General features: G+C 34.3%; 1 protein-coding gene and 1 non-coding gene across 2 annotated transcripts in view; one reads left to right on the top strand and one right to left on the bottom strand.

Moving 5' to 3' along the window:
• The window catches only part of NAALADL2 (N-acetylated alpha-linked acidic dipeptidase like 2), a 1,520,504-nt gene that overhangs the window by 261,435 nt on the left and 1,245,187 nt on the right, over positions 1–13,882 (top strand). The gene's annotated exons all lie outside the window — the stretch shown is intronic.
• LOC133094168 (small nucleolar RNA SNORA56) lies at positions 11,017–11,145 on the bottom strand. Its single transcript, XR_009701386.1, has one exon. It is a non-coding gene; the product is annotated as a small nucleolar RNA SNORA56 (small nucleolar RNA).

Here is a 13,882-nt window from a genome sequence, read left to right as displayed (position 1 = left end):
GTCACATTTTCCTAATCAATCAGTATATAACCTCGTTTTATGTGTGTTTCTGTTTAAAGGCACCTTATGTGATGTATATTGTTGATTCGTTAACATTGAACTCAAGTCCAACAGCACTATAACTCATGACTTACTGAAACTTATCTAACACGTGTATTTTCTCCGTAAGGCATATTACAGCTTCTTGCACTTAGAAACACCAGACAGCACTTCAGCACGACACTTGGGGGCCATTATAGAGAGCAAAATCACACACAAACAAGAAGCACAAAAATGCAAAGTGTGTGGCACTAAATAGACCACAGAAAGGATGCTTGTTTATAGTATGAGAGCTGAAACAAGATTCAGAGGGACTCTTTATTCAACCTCAGCTGGGAATAGGATAGGATGTGCGCATAGGATGGTGTAAATGTTTGCCACTCTGTGCATGCATTTATCTTTGAATGACAACAGAAGCACAGCAGGATACAAATGAACTTTAGAGAATAGAAAATTCTATTCTATTTAGAAAACACAAAATTCATGAATAATCATATGTCTTTTACTGAAGTGCTTCTCTCAAACACTAGCTTGGTAAACGTCAGATTCCTGAGCCCACCCCCTTAGATTTTGATTTAGTAGGTCTGGAGTGGGACCTGAGATTTTGGATTTCTAACTAGTTTGGGATGATGGTAATAATGCCAGTTCATGGAACACACTTTTCATAGCTATTTCTTAGTAAACAGATATAATAACTCTCTAAGGAATATGCCTTCCTGAAATTGCCAGTTCAAAAACTGTGCTAAATTGCTGAGCTAAATATTAAAGTATTTACCATTATAATGGGGAAGACCAAGACATGAAGTTAAACTATCAAAATTTTTATTCAAAAATTTTTTTTAGGTTGTGGCTAATGCAATCACCACACGTACACACAAAATATGTCATATTAACAATGGAAAAGAAGAGAAAGAATTATTATTTGCAGATGATTCTATCACAGGCCTGGAAAACTAAAAATTGGTTAGAACAAATAAACAAGTAAAGTAAATAGATTCCGGGAAAAGTGTCCAAATATCCATACCTTTTTTTTTTTTTTTTTTACCATCATGAGCCTTTAAAAATTGAAATGGAAAAAAAATCTTATTCATAATAATGAAAAAAGTTATAAAACAGTTAAAAGCATTTTACACAAATGGTCCAGAATCACAAAGTTTACTTTATGATATTGTTAAAGAATAGAAAATTATGTGAATAATTATAGATGCTTAATTGCTATGAAGACATGCTGTATTTCTATATGGAGTGATTTAACACAAATTAAAATTGGTCCCAAATTATTAAGGTGGCATATCATCCCCTTTTTAAGGCTTAAGAAAGGCTTGGGAGGAGGAGAGATCAAGATGGCAGAATAGGAGGACACTGGGCTCACTTCCCCTCATTAGCACATCAAAACTACAGCTATGTATAAAGTGACTCTCAGTGAAATCAACCTGGGGACCGGCAGAAGAGATCTTCTACAACCAAGCCTATAAAGAAAGATCCACCGGGAGTCTGGTAGGAAGGGAGGGGAAGCGGTCTGGTTGGGACCCACACACCTAGTGGAGGACAAAGAAGAGGAGAGGGATATCACAGGCTTGGGGATCCTTCGTGAAGAGCGATGGGTTTGAGCCAGATATTAGAACCCCATCTTTGGGATCCAACATAGGGAAGATGAGCCCCCCCTTAACTGTTTTGAAAACCAGTAGGAATTATCACAGGACTGTAAGAAACCCAGACTTTACTTTTGAAGCACATGTACATGGTGCAGAGGAAGCAGATTGAAAACTTCCTGGGGCTCTGGTTCGCTTGCCAGGACCACCCTAGTGTGCCCCCCCCCCAGCCTGCACCAGGTTACTGCTCCAGCATCTCTTGCTCCGGTGCTGCTCCCCATTAAGGTGAAGGCTGCCATTGCCAATGACAATTTGCACACTTGGAGGGAACGGACCTGGCTCTGCCTCTGACCAGGGCTGAGGCAGCCATTGCCAGTACTTGCTTTGGTGCACACACTCAGAATGGAGTGAGGCTAGCTCCAGGATAGAGACCACCATAATAGGAGCACCAGTCCCTACCCACACTTGGAAGGAAGTGCAGTTAGCTCCAGGGTGGAGACTACCATTAGCTGGAGTGCACGTACCAGTATACAACTGGGAGGAGTGGGGCCAGCTCAGTGGTGTGGCACCAACCCCTCTGGCCCTGACCCAGCCTCTAAGCAAGACACACACACCAGGGAAAAAGTGAAATCAGCACAGACATGCAGCCTCAAGCCCCTCAGTCCCTGGGCACAACTCCAACCAAGGCAGAGACTACCATTACACCCAGGAGAAACCCAACCTGTTCAGTGCTCCTGGTCCAGCCCCTTGGGCCCTAACCCCCCCCCCCATTAAGGTGATAACGGTCATTGAGCATAGGAGAGGCCCCAGTTTACACCTGGTTTTGGTGCTAGCCCCTCTGACTCCAGCACTACCTCCCACCAAGGTGGTGGCTGTCAGCACCACCCAGGAAAGACACAGCTCATGCTAATTCAGATCCAGCTCTCCCACCAAAACCACTGGGCATGAGCAGATTGCATAGGGAAGCTACCATACAAGGACATGCCTTCAAGACTGGGAAATTAGGTGTCTGTTTTACTTTATTTCCTACAGATAAAAAAAGTTAAACAAAATGAGAAGACAGAGGAATATGTTTGAAACAAAAGAACAAGAGAAAAAGCCCAATGAAACAGAGATAAATAATTCACCTGATAAAGAGTTGAAAGTGATAGTAATAAGAATGCTAACTGAACTGGGGAAAAGAATAAATGAATTCAGTGAGAATTTTAACAAACAACTAGAAAATATAAAAAAGAACCAGTGAGAGATGAAGAATACAGTAACTGAAATGAAAAATACACTAGAGGGAATTAATAATAGTAGATTAAGAGATACAGAAGAATACATAAACAATCTGGAAGATAGAATACTAGAAATCACCCAATGGGAACAGCAAAAGAAAAACAAATATTAAAAAAATGAGAATAGATTAAGGGATCTCAGTACAACATCAAACATACTAACATTTACATTTATAGGGTACCAGAAGGAGAAGAAAGGAAAAAAAGGGGTAGAAAGAGAGGGGATGGAAAATATATTCCATGCAAATGGAAATTACAAAAGCTGGAGTAGCAATACTCAAATCAGACAAAATGGACTTTGAAACAAAATCTATAATAAAAGACAAAGAAAAGGATTATATAATGATAAAGGGATCAATACAAGAAGAGGCTATAACACACATTAACATATATGCACCTAATACAGGAGCACCTTAGTATAGAAAGCAAATATTAACAGACATAAAGGGATAAATTGACAATAGTACAATAATAGTAAGAGACTTTAACACCCCACTTACATCAATGGACAGGTCATCCAGACAGAAAACCAATAAGAAACAGTGGCCTTAAGTGACACATTAGACAAGTTGGACTGACATATCTACAGGACATACCATCCCAAAACAGAATATACATTCTTTTCAAGTATACGTGGAATGTTCTCTAGGATGGATCACATGCTGGGACACAAAATAGGTCTCAACAAATTCAAGAGGATAGAAATTATATCAAGCATCTTTTCCGACCACAACAGTATGAAACTAAAAATCAATTACAGGAAGAAAAATGGGAAAAACACAAAATGTGGAGACTAAATAACATGCTACTAAAAAAAACAATGGGTCAATGAAGAAATTAAAGAGGAAATTAGAAAATACGTTGAGACAAATGAAAACCACAACTTTCCAAAATCTATGGGATGTAACAAGCAGATCTAAAAAGGAAAGTTATAGTGATCCTCAACAACCAAGAAAAACCTCAGATAAACAATCTAACCTAACATCTAAAGGAATTAGGAAAAGAATAAACAAAGCCCAAAGTCAGCAGAAGGAAGCAAATATGAAGATCAGAGATGAAATGAATAAAATAGAGACCAAAAAACAATAGAAAGGATCAGTAAAACCAAGAGCTGTTTTTTTTTTTTTAATTTTTGCTTTCACTGCTTTTTAAAAATTATTTTCAGTTGTCGTATAGTGACTTTACAATGGTATATTAGTTTCAAGTGTACAGAAAAGTAATACAGTTATATATCTATATATACATATATATATATTCTTTTTCAGATATTTTCCATTATAGGTTATTACAAGCTATTGAGTATAGTTCCCTGTGCTATAAAGTAGGTCCTTGTTGTTTACCTACTTTATATATAGTAGTGTGTATATGTTAATCCCAAACTCCTAATTTATCTCCCCTCCACAATCCCGCTATCTCCTTTGGTAACCATAAGTTTGTTTTCTGTGAGTGTGTTTCTGTTTTGTAAATAATTTTTTCTATCATTTTTTTAGATTCCACATATAAGTGATATCATGATATTTGTCTTTCTCTGACTTACTTAATATGATAATCTCTAGGTCCACCCATGTTGCTGAAAAAATAAAAGAGCTGTTTTTTTGAAAAGATAAACAAAATTGATAAGCCTTTAGTAAGGCTCATTAAGAAAAAAGAGAGAGGACACAAACAAAATAAAAAAGGAAAGAGGATAAATTACAACTGATATCATAGACATACAAACAATCACAAGTGAATGCTATGAACAGGTATATGCCAACGAATTGGACAACCTAGAAGAAATGGATAAATTTCTAGAAACATAATCTTTCAAGACTGAATCAGGAAGAAACAGATAATCTAAACAGACCAATTGCTAGTATTAAAGTTGAATTGATAATCAAAAACTCTCAACAAAAAAAGTCCAGGACTGAACACCTTCACAGGGCAATTCTGCCAAACATATAAAGAAGAGTTAATACCTATAAGGGTATTACAAAAAATCAAAGAGGAGGGAATACTCCCAAATTCATTCTACAAGTCCATCATTACCTTGCTACCAAACCAGAAAAAGATACTACCAAAAAAAAAAATTACAGGCCAGTATCCCTGAAGAATTTAGATGCAAAAATTCTCAACAAAACACTAGCAAATCAAATTCAACCAAACAGTATATAAAAAGAGTCATATGCCATGATCAAGAGAGATTTATTCCAGGAGTGCAAAGATGGTTCAATATCTGCAAATTAATCAATGTGATATGCCATATTGACAAAATGAATGATAAAACTCACGTGATCATTTAAATAGATGCAGAAAAACATTTGACAAAATTCAACACCCATTCATGATAAAAAACTCTCAACAAAGTTGATACAGAGGGAATATATCTCATTATAACAAAGGCCATTTATGATGAACCCAATGTTAACATCATACTCAATGGTGAAAAACTTAAAGTTTTTCTTCTAAAATCTGGAACGAGACAAGAATGTATACTATTGCCATTTCTATTTAACATAGTGTTGGAAGTTCTAGCCATAGCAATCAGACAAGAAAAAGAAATAAAAAGCATCCAAATTGGATGGGAAGAATAAAACTGTCATTATGTGCAGATGAATGATACTATGTATTGAAAAAAACCTAAAGTCCCCAACAAAATACTATTAGAATTAATAAATGAATTCAGTAAAGTTTTAGGATACAAGACTAATATACAGAAATCTGTTGCTTTTCTGTACACTAATAATGAAATGTCAGAAAAAGGAAGCAAGAGACAATCCCATTTACAATCACATCAAAAATAAATACCTAGAAATAAACTTAACCAAGGAGGTGAAAGATCTTTGTTCTGAAAATTTATAAGACATTGATGAAGGAAATTAAAGATGATACAAATAAATGAAAGATATTCCATGTTCATGGATTGGAAGAATTAATATTGTTAAGATGTCCATACTACCCAAAGCAATTAATACTCTCCCTATCAAATTACCATGAGTTTCTCAGAACTAGAACAAATAATCCTAAAATTTGTATCAAACCACAGAAGACCCTGAATAGCCAAAGCAATCTTGAGAAAAAAGAATAAAGCTAAGGGTATTATGCTCCTTGACTTCAGGCTATACTACAAAGCTATAATAATCAAAACAGTAAGGATTCTGGAACAAAAATGATGCATAGATCAATGGAACAGTTTAGAGAGCCCAGAAATAAACCTATGCAAATATGGTCAATTAATGTACGACAAAGGAGGAAAAAATAAAAAATGAGGAAAAGACAGTCTCTTCAATAAGTAGTGTTGGGAAAACTGGACAGTAACATGTAAAAGAAAGAAATTAGAACATTTTTCTCACACCATATACAAAAGTAAACTCAAAGTGGATTAAAGACCAAATGTGAAACTGGAAACCATAAAATTTCTAGAAGAAAACATAAGCAATACACTCTTTTACATAAGTCTTAGCAATTCCTTTTTTGGATCTCTCACCTCAGGCAAGGGAAACAAAAGCAAAAATAAACAGATGGGACCTAATTAACCTTAAAAGTTTTTGCATAGCAAAGGAAACCATCAACAAAATGAAAAGACAAGCTACTGAATGGGAGAATATGTTTGCAAATGATTTATCTGATAAAGGGTTAATATCTAAAATATATAAACAGCTTGTGCAATTCAATATAAGAAAAACAAACAACTTATTAAAAACTTGGCAGACCTAAGTAGACATTTTTTCAAAGAAGACATACAGATGGCCAACAAGCACACTAAAAGATGCTTAACATCACTACACATCAATGAAATGCAAATCAAAACCACAGTGAGACATCACCTCACATCTCTTAGAATGGCTCTTGTTAAAAAGGCAATAAATAATAAATGTTGGCAAGATGTGGAGAAAAGGGGACCCTCATGCACTGTTGGTGGGAATGTAAATCAGTATAACAATTATGGAAAATACTATGGAGGTTCCTCAAAAAATTAAAAATAGAACTACTATATGATCTAGCAATTCTACTCTTGGGTATATATTTGAAGAAACTGAAAACACTAATTAGAAAAGATATATGCATCCCAATGTTCATAGCAGCATTATTTACACTAGCCAAGATATAGAAGCAGTCTAAGTGTTCATGAACAAATGAATGGATAAATAAGCTGTGGTTTTATATACATATATATAAACCAAAATATTACTCAGCCATAAAAAAGAATGAAATTTTGCCATTTGCAACAACATGGGTGTACCTGGAGAGTATTATGCTTAGTGAAGTTAAGTCAGACAGAGGAAGACAAATACTATATGTTTTCACTTATATGTGGAATCTAAAAAATAAAACGAATAAATATAACAAACCAGAAACAGATTCATTGATACAGAGAACAAACTGCTGGTTACCAGTTTGGAGAGGGGTGGAGGGAGGGAAAAGATAGGGGAAGGTAATTAAGAGATACAAACTACTAAGTATAAAATAAATAAGATACAAGGATGTAATGTACAGCACAGGGAAACTAACCAATATTTTATAATAACTTTAAATGGAATATAATTTATAAAAATATCAAATCACTATGTTGTACACCTAAATCTAATATTACATTGCAAATCAACTATACTTCAATAAAAATATGTTAATAAAAAAGGCATGGGAGCATACAGTGGACTGTTTACATTGGTTACTTAAAGGTGGTGGGACAGGAAGTGGTACAGAATGCCAACTATGCTTTATACATCTCTGTATTGAGTTGTTTCAATAAGCTTTTTACTTTTGTCAAAATGTAGTAGGAATTTTTTGTAAGTATGTGTGGACTTGGATGCAGATAGACTCTATACTTATCTGTGCTTATTCTTTATTTACTAGTTAGATTGAGAAAGTCACTTCACCTGTCTAATCCTCAATTTCTGTATCTTTAAAGTGGGGATGATAATGATTATTCCCTTCATGTGGTTGATGTGAGGATTAAATGAGCTGTATGAAAATTCAAGAACATAAATAATTTGACAGAGTGTACACTCTTAGTAAGTGGAAATCATTCTGTCTTGGATAAAAGGGGCCTTATTCTAATAGTGCTCCTTGCCCAATCTGCTTATGTCTGTTTAAGTTTCCCCCAGGAAGCTACGGTGTAGGGGAAAGGACTGTTTTGGGTCTTAAAGGCATGGAGCACTGAATTTAGTAAGTTTGAATGTAGGATTGACACAACACTGCATAAATAATAATGTTTTAAAAAATAAGTGATAACCAAGCTGTTATTTAGTTAATCTTCATAAATTTTTATTATAGGCAGCCTGACATATTTACATCTGTGACCAATTATAAAATAATTGTTAAACCAGTCAAGCTGTCAGAGTTGAAATGTTGCTATATCTTGAGTTACATGGGTACCTGTTTTTTGTTAATTTATCTAAAATGCATTATATTCCTGGCATATGACTAGAAATTTATTTTGGGAAAAGATGCAGTCTCTTAGTGCTTCCTGGTTGTCCAAAATGGCTTGATGAAATATGCACTTGGGATAGTGATTCTCATCTTTGAAATGCATGGAGATTGGAAGTACTCAATCTTCAGAGCATGACCACTGGCATATATATCATTTGACTTCATATTTTGATAGTGTGTTTTTGTTCATTTTCAAAATATCTCATTCTTGAAGCACACTAAAGAAGATAACCATATATTTCCTACTGAGGGATAATGTCACAATTTCAGTTCATAATTAAAAATTACTTCATAGCAATTCCTTTTACAATATTTCAAAGTGTTATTGAAACGTGTTTTGTTTCCTTTCAGTAGATTTAAATGCACCTTGATTTGCATCATCTGCGATAGATATTTAGCCTTACAGTTAATTTCCCATTTGAAAGCACCTCAACATTTGAAAGGGAATATGTTTCCTTTTTTAATTCAAGCTGCCAGATGTTAGGTAAACTCATGGATATGGAGTGTTTTGTGGTAGCTATCATTTGAGGATCTTTTGCCCTGTGTCTTCCCTTGTTTCATTTCCCAGGCATGTTCCAGTGTTTTTTTTCAAAATGGCACTCACTTCCACTCAGAAGGGCACTACTTTAAGTGTATTTGTTTTTCATTTTTATTGTTTTGTTTCTTTGTGTGTTTTGACAGTTGTCTGAAAACAGATATTCGAGAAAGGACTCCTGATTTCACCCAAATATTACAGTTTTACAATTTACTTGACCACCATTTTATGAAGAAATGTATCATTATTATAGCTTATTTTATTTTCCTTATTTTATTTTAAATTTGGAAGTCTAAGCTCAACTGGTAATGTCTGCTTTTGGATATTTTGTACCATGTTCAAAATTGCTACCCTAAAGACTTAAAATGCATACAATAACATGCTACTTAGAAAATAGTATGATGATATTACCTGAATTTTGGTCATGAGATTTTAAAAAAAGAATGTGATAAACTGTGCAAATAAATTTTTCATTCACTGTTGAAATGTTTTTAAAATGACAAGACTAGATGCTGTGTGTACTAGTGAAAAACAGACATAGAACTCACATATTCAAGGGTGGCCTCGTATATCTTACGTTCTAATGGGGATACTAATATTAATCAGATAAAATCACACCAAAAAATAGGGAGGAGGGACAGTTTCCTTAAAGGATGGGTTGGACTTAGTTAAGTGAGGGGAAGAGGAAAACGTATTTCAGGTAAAGGGTACAGAGTAAGTAGAAGGCACTGAGGCATTGAGGGCATGCTGAATGAATGGGCTCTGAGAGACAGAGGGGAAGCAAGGAGAGACAAGAGAGGTAAGCAGGGCCAGACAGTCTTACAGAAAATTAAAACTGTGACTCAAGGAGAACCAGTACTTGGGACATAGAACTCAATGACTATTATATTCCTTTTCAATGTCACTAGATACCCATAGTCAGTTAATCATTATCTGAGGTTTCCATGTGTAACACATACACACACACACCCTGCTACATATACAAATTTAAGACAAACTTTTACAATTATGTTGATGATTAAGAAGAGCATAATTATTTTATATGGTATAAATTTAGATGTCCTCTAATTCATTCCTTTTTCTCCCTTAGAAACTTAACAAGAATTGTAGCTAGCCAGTCCAAGATGAACCTAAACATTACTTTTTATATTAAAATTTAACTATCTCTCCATGTTATCAACTATATGATTATAATTTGTATATCATAGTAGAATATTAATTTCCCTCATTTTAAACTAATGACTAATTTAAATTTTAAATATTGCCTGTAATTAATTTTCATAGCTAATAAAGAAATACTGAACATCTTACCAAGTTGAATTTGAATAATCTCGCCTGTTACTGAACACAGTAACACCACGCATATTAGCAGCAGGACTTATCAGGCATTGGGACTTCAGAATGCTTTCCATCTATCATGGAATAGTTCTTCAGTTCCTTCTAAAAATAGCTCCTCACTGCTGTTCTTCTCCTTATTATTAGATGTAGTCTATATGTAGGATGTTTCAGTTCTAAAATTGAAGACAATTCTTATCTTGATAATTGGGTATACTCCTGTGTGAACATGCATACCATTTAAATCTCTCAGCATCAGCTTATTGATTTTTTTCAGGGTCAAAATTAGAAGCACCATCAATAATCTCAATACAACAAAATGCTGTGCATGGTGCAAAGGATTTATTCGCTGAGTTGAACCTTACAATAAGGGGGAAAGCATAGTTAATAGGATAAGTACCTTTAGTGATATGAGAGCAGATTTAATGAGTAGGCTCATGATATTTACATGTCTTAATCATGTTATTTTTTTCTTTTATAATGTGCTGACATGAGAAATCATTTTCTATTTTTTTTTCTCAATAACGCTTTAATTTCTCCTCCCAGCTGGACACAGTGCTTAAAGTGGTCTCCACTACTCAGAAACTACTTCCACATTTATATTCTTCTTTTTGGTGGTATCACGGTCCCTATCTCCAGGCTCGCCCACATTCTCCAGAGGAGCTTTGGCCTTCTTGTCCTTTTTCTTTTCCTTCTTGACCAACTGTGGAGCCACTGGAGATGTTTCTGTCGCTTTCATTTTCTTGCTTCCGATTTGGGGTTTTTACTGCTTTAGCAGCTGCCTGTGGGGCTTTTACTGCTTTGGCCATGACCTCTCTCTGGCAAGTAATATCTGGCAAGTCCAAAACCACCATCAAAATACTGATGCTAGACAGAAGAACTCACCACTTACTGTTGCAGATTGACTCCCTCTAGAGACCCATGAGCCAGACTAGAAAGGGATAACTGTCTACTGCTCATTTTCTATTTTACATTCTGTATTTTATCATTGTGAAAACAAATATTTAAAAATATATTAAATTTCAATTATTTTATATATTCTACTTATTCTGGCATGCCTACTTGATGTTAGACTCAAAAAGAAGCCCAAAATATCCACTTAAATAAAAAATTCAAGATAAATGGACATTTAACCAGAGGTAAGAATATAAAAATTGAACCTATTATAACCACATTATTTTCTCTAGTTTTAGTATACTTTATTCCAAAACTGTATATAATAAGGGTGTCAGGATAAGTTAAGAAGGAAAAAAAACTAATAAAAAATATAAAGAAGTACCAAATATCATATAAACCTTAGTTCCCTAATACAATTATAATTTATACATATTTATAGATGGGTATAGATAGATATAGATTGTGTGTGTTTGTGCGTAATTAAATATATTTCTTTTTAGCATTTTTCAGCCATTTACTATTTCCTGAACTTTGGCCTGGTAATAAAAAAAGAAAAGAATGAGAAGAATGTAAGAAACTTCTACAAAAGAAAATGTTAGTTCAACTTGACAATTTTTAATCTTCCTTTAACACTTCATCATACTGTGCATGCAATTTAAAGTGAAAATGAGAATTCATTTTTTTTCAGAGCTATAGAGTGTTCAAAGCTTGGGTTGTTTAAAGTAGCTTTGGTTTTTAAGATTGTATTAGGGAGAGTTTTTAAAGAAACATTTATATTCATTTCAATTTTTAATTTAATTTTTATTAGGTTTCAATGTATTACATTTAGGGAATATATAGGTTTCAATTTTTTTTCTTTTTCTCTCATATACAGGTACTTATTAAGAGAGGTTTCCCATTTCAGCCAATAATTTTACATGTTAAAATCATACACCCTCCTTACACACAAAATTCTTTGTATATATTAGATTCTCATGTTTCTCTCTAATAATAGGACCTTGAAATCAAAAATGGTATTACTTATAAAGTTATAGAACCCACATTCTTTATGCTTTTAGAATCTGTGGAGAGTCAAGTGTGGTAACTAGTAAATATTACCTTTACCTGATCAACTGAAATTACAGATTAACTGTTTAAATACAACTAATGATTATTCAAAATTCTCAAAATAATGAGTAGCCATAGGCCCTTGCAAAATAACAGTTTACAAACATATAACTGCCATTCATAAGTTAAGCTCATCTATTCACTGAAATTATTTCTTCAGGTGTCTGTTAACCTTATTATAAAATTGAATTTAAGTTTGTAAGCTTCTTTGAGTAACTGCATGCAGTCATAATGAACACAATTGAATTTCTTTAAAAGATTCAGATTTTTCAGTTGTTTCTAAGATCCTCACCTAGATTACTGAGTTTTTTTCTGTATTATTTAAGTAAAATAATCAAATTAAGCAGTGTTTCTGTTTTTTATACTTTTCTAAGACTAACGTGGCAGCTCATTGAAGAGAGGCTATCTCTCACAATTGTGTTCTATAATTTGTAGATGGTATCTGGGCAGTCATATGTTGATTAAATGTGTGGTTCTTTTAAAATTCACTACACACTCCTGATCAAAATTCTTTGAAAACTATGAATGGAACTTTATTTTCTTATCCTTGTAAGGAATCTGACTCAAACCAACAAGTATATCATGTTTAACAGTGAGAAATTAGGTAAATTCCTATTAAGTCAGAAAAAAAGACAAGGGTTTTCTTGTCACCTGACCACTGTGATAAAGTAGATCTTAGAAAAAAAGAGTACTTTGCTCCCAGATTGTTATTCTTAGTTAAAGTATGTTGTTGTCTTCTTACTCTATAAATAATTCCTGGAGACAGTTCTTTGTGGGGCAAAAAATTAATTTTGGAGTTTGAATCCAGCACTAACTACTTAAACTTGTTTGAAGACAATTAACATGTTTTCAGAATCGTCATCTATAAATGGGTTACAGCAACAACAACAGAAATCTATGTCACAGAGTTGTTATAAGAACATGCCGAAGAGGACATATGAAAGCACTTTATAAGTGGCAGGGCAATAATAGACTTGGTATGATTATTAACAGAAATAATGAAAACACAAAGCATATTATTTATTTTTCGATAATTATGCACTTGTTTTATTTCCCCTCATGCACTACACATTCTGCTTGCCCATATTATTTAGTATTCCTTCTAAACATGCTGCATTTTCTGCCCACTCTGCCTTGACATTTTTGTTAGTTTATTCGCTATGCCTGGATAGCCCTTTTTCTATTATCTCTGTTCATTAAAATAGTCCTCAGCCGTCAAGATCCATACGAATACCAATTATCCCATGAACTAGTCTTTAAATTCCCCACTCCTGCTTTCTTTTCTAGTTGGAGCAATCTCTTCCTCTTCTGTCCATCATGGAGTTTCTCCCACTGTTTTTTTATTAATTACTATCTCATTCTGCCTCGAAATCCCTTGCTTCTCCGGTGTAGTCTGTTAATCAGCAGTATGGACATCACCAGGGAACTTGTTAGAAATGCAGAATTCCAGGGCTATGCCTTAGACCAAGATTCTGGGTGATTCCCATGCATATGACAATTTGAGAAGCACTGCCCTAATTCATTGTAAACCCCTTGGAGGCGGGGGGCATGGTGAATGGACAGCTTCGCTGTCTTGCCTCAGTTCCCTCCACAAGGCTCTGCGTCATCCAGTGCTTTGCACATAATAGGTGTTCAGTAAATCGGTGTTGTGTTGAACTGAATTTTACTTTTATTATTTTGAAGTCAGA

The sequence above is a fragment of the Eubalaena glacialis genome, chromosome 6, assembly GCF_028564815.1.
Source record: "Eubalaena glacialis isolate mEubGla1 chromosome 6, mEubGla1.1.hap2.+ XY, whole genome shotgun sequence".
NCBI lineage: Eukaryota > Metazoa > Chordata > Mammalia > Artiodactyla > Balaenidae > Eubalaena > Eubalaena glacialis.
This window is presented reverse-complemented; position numbering and strand designations above follow the sequence as displayed.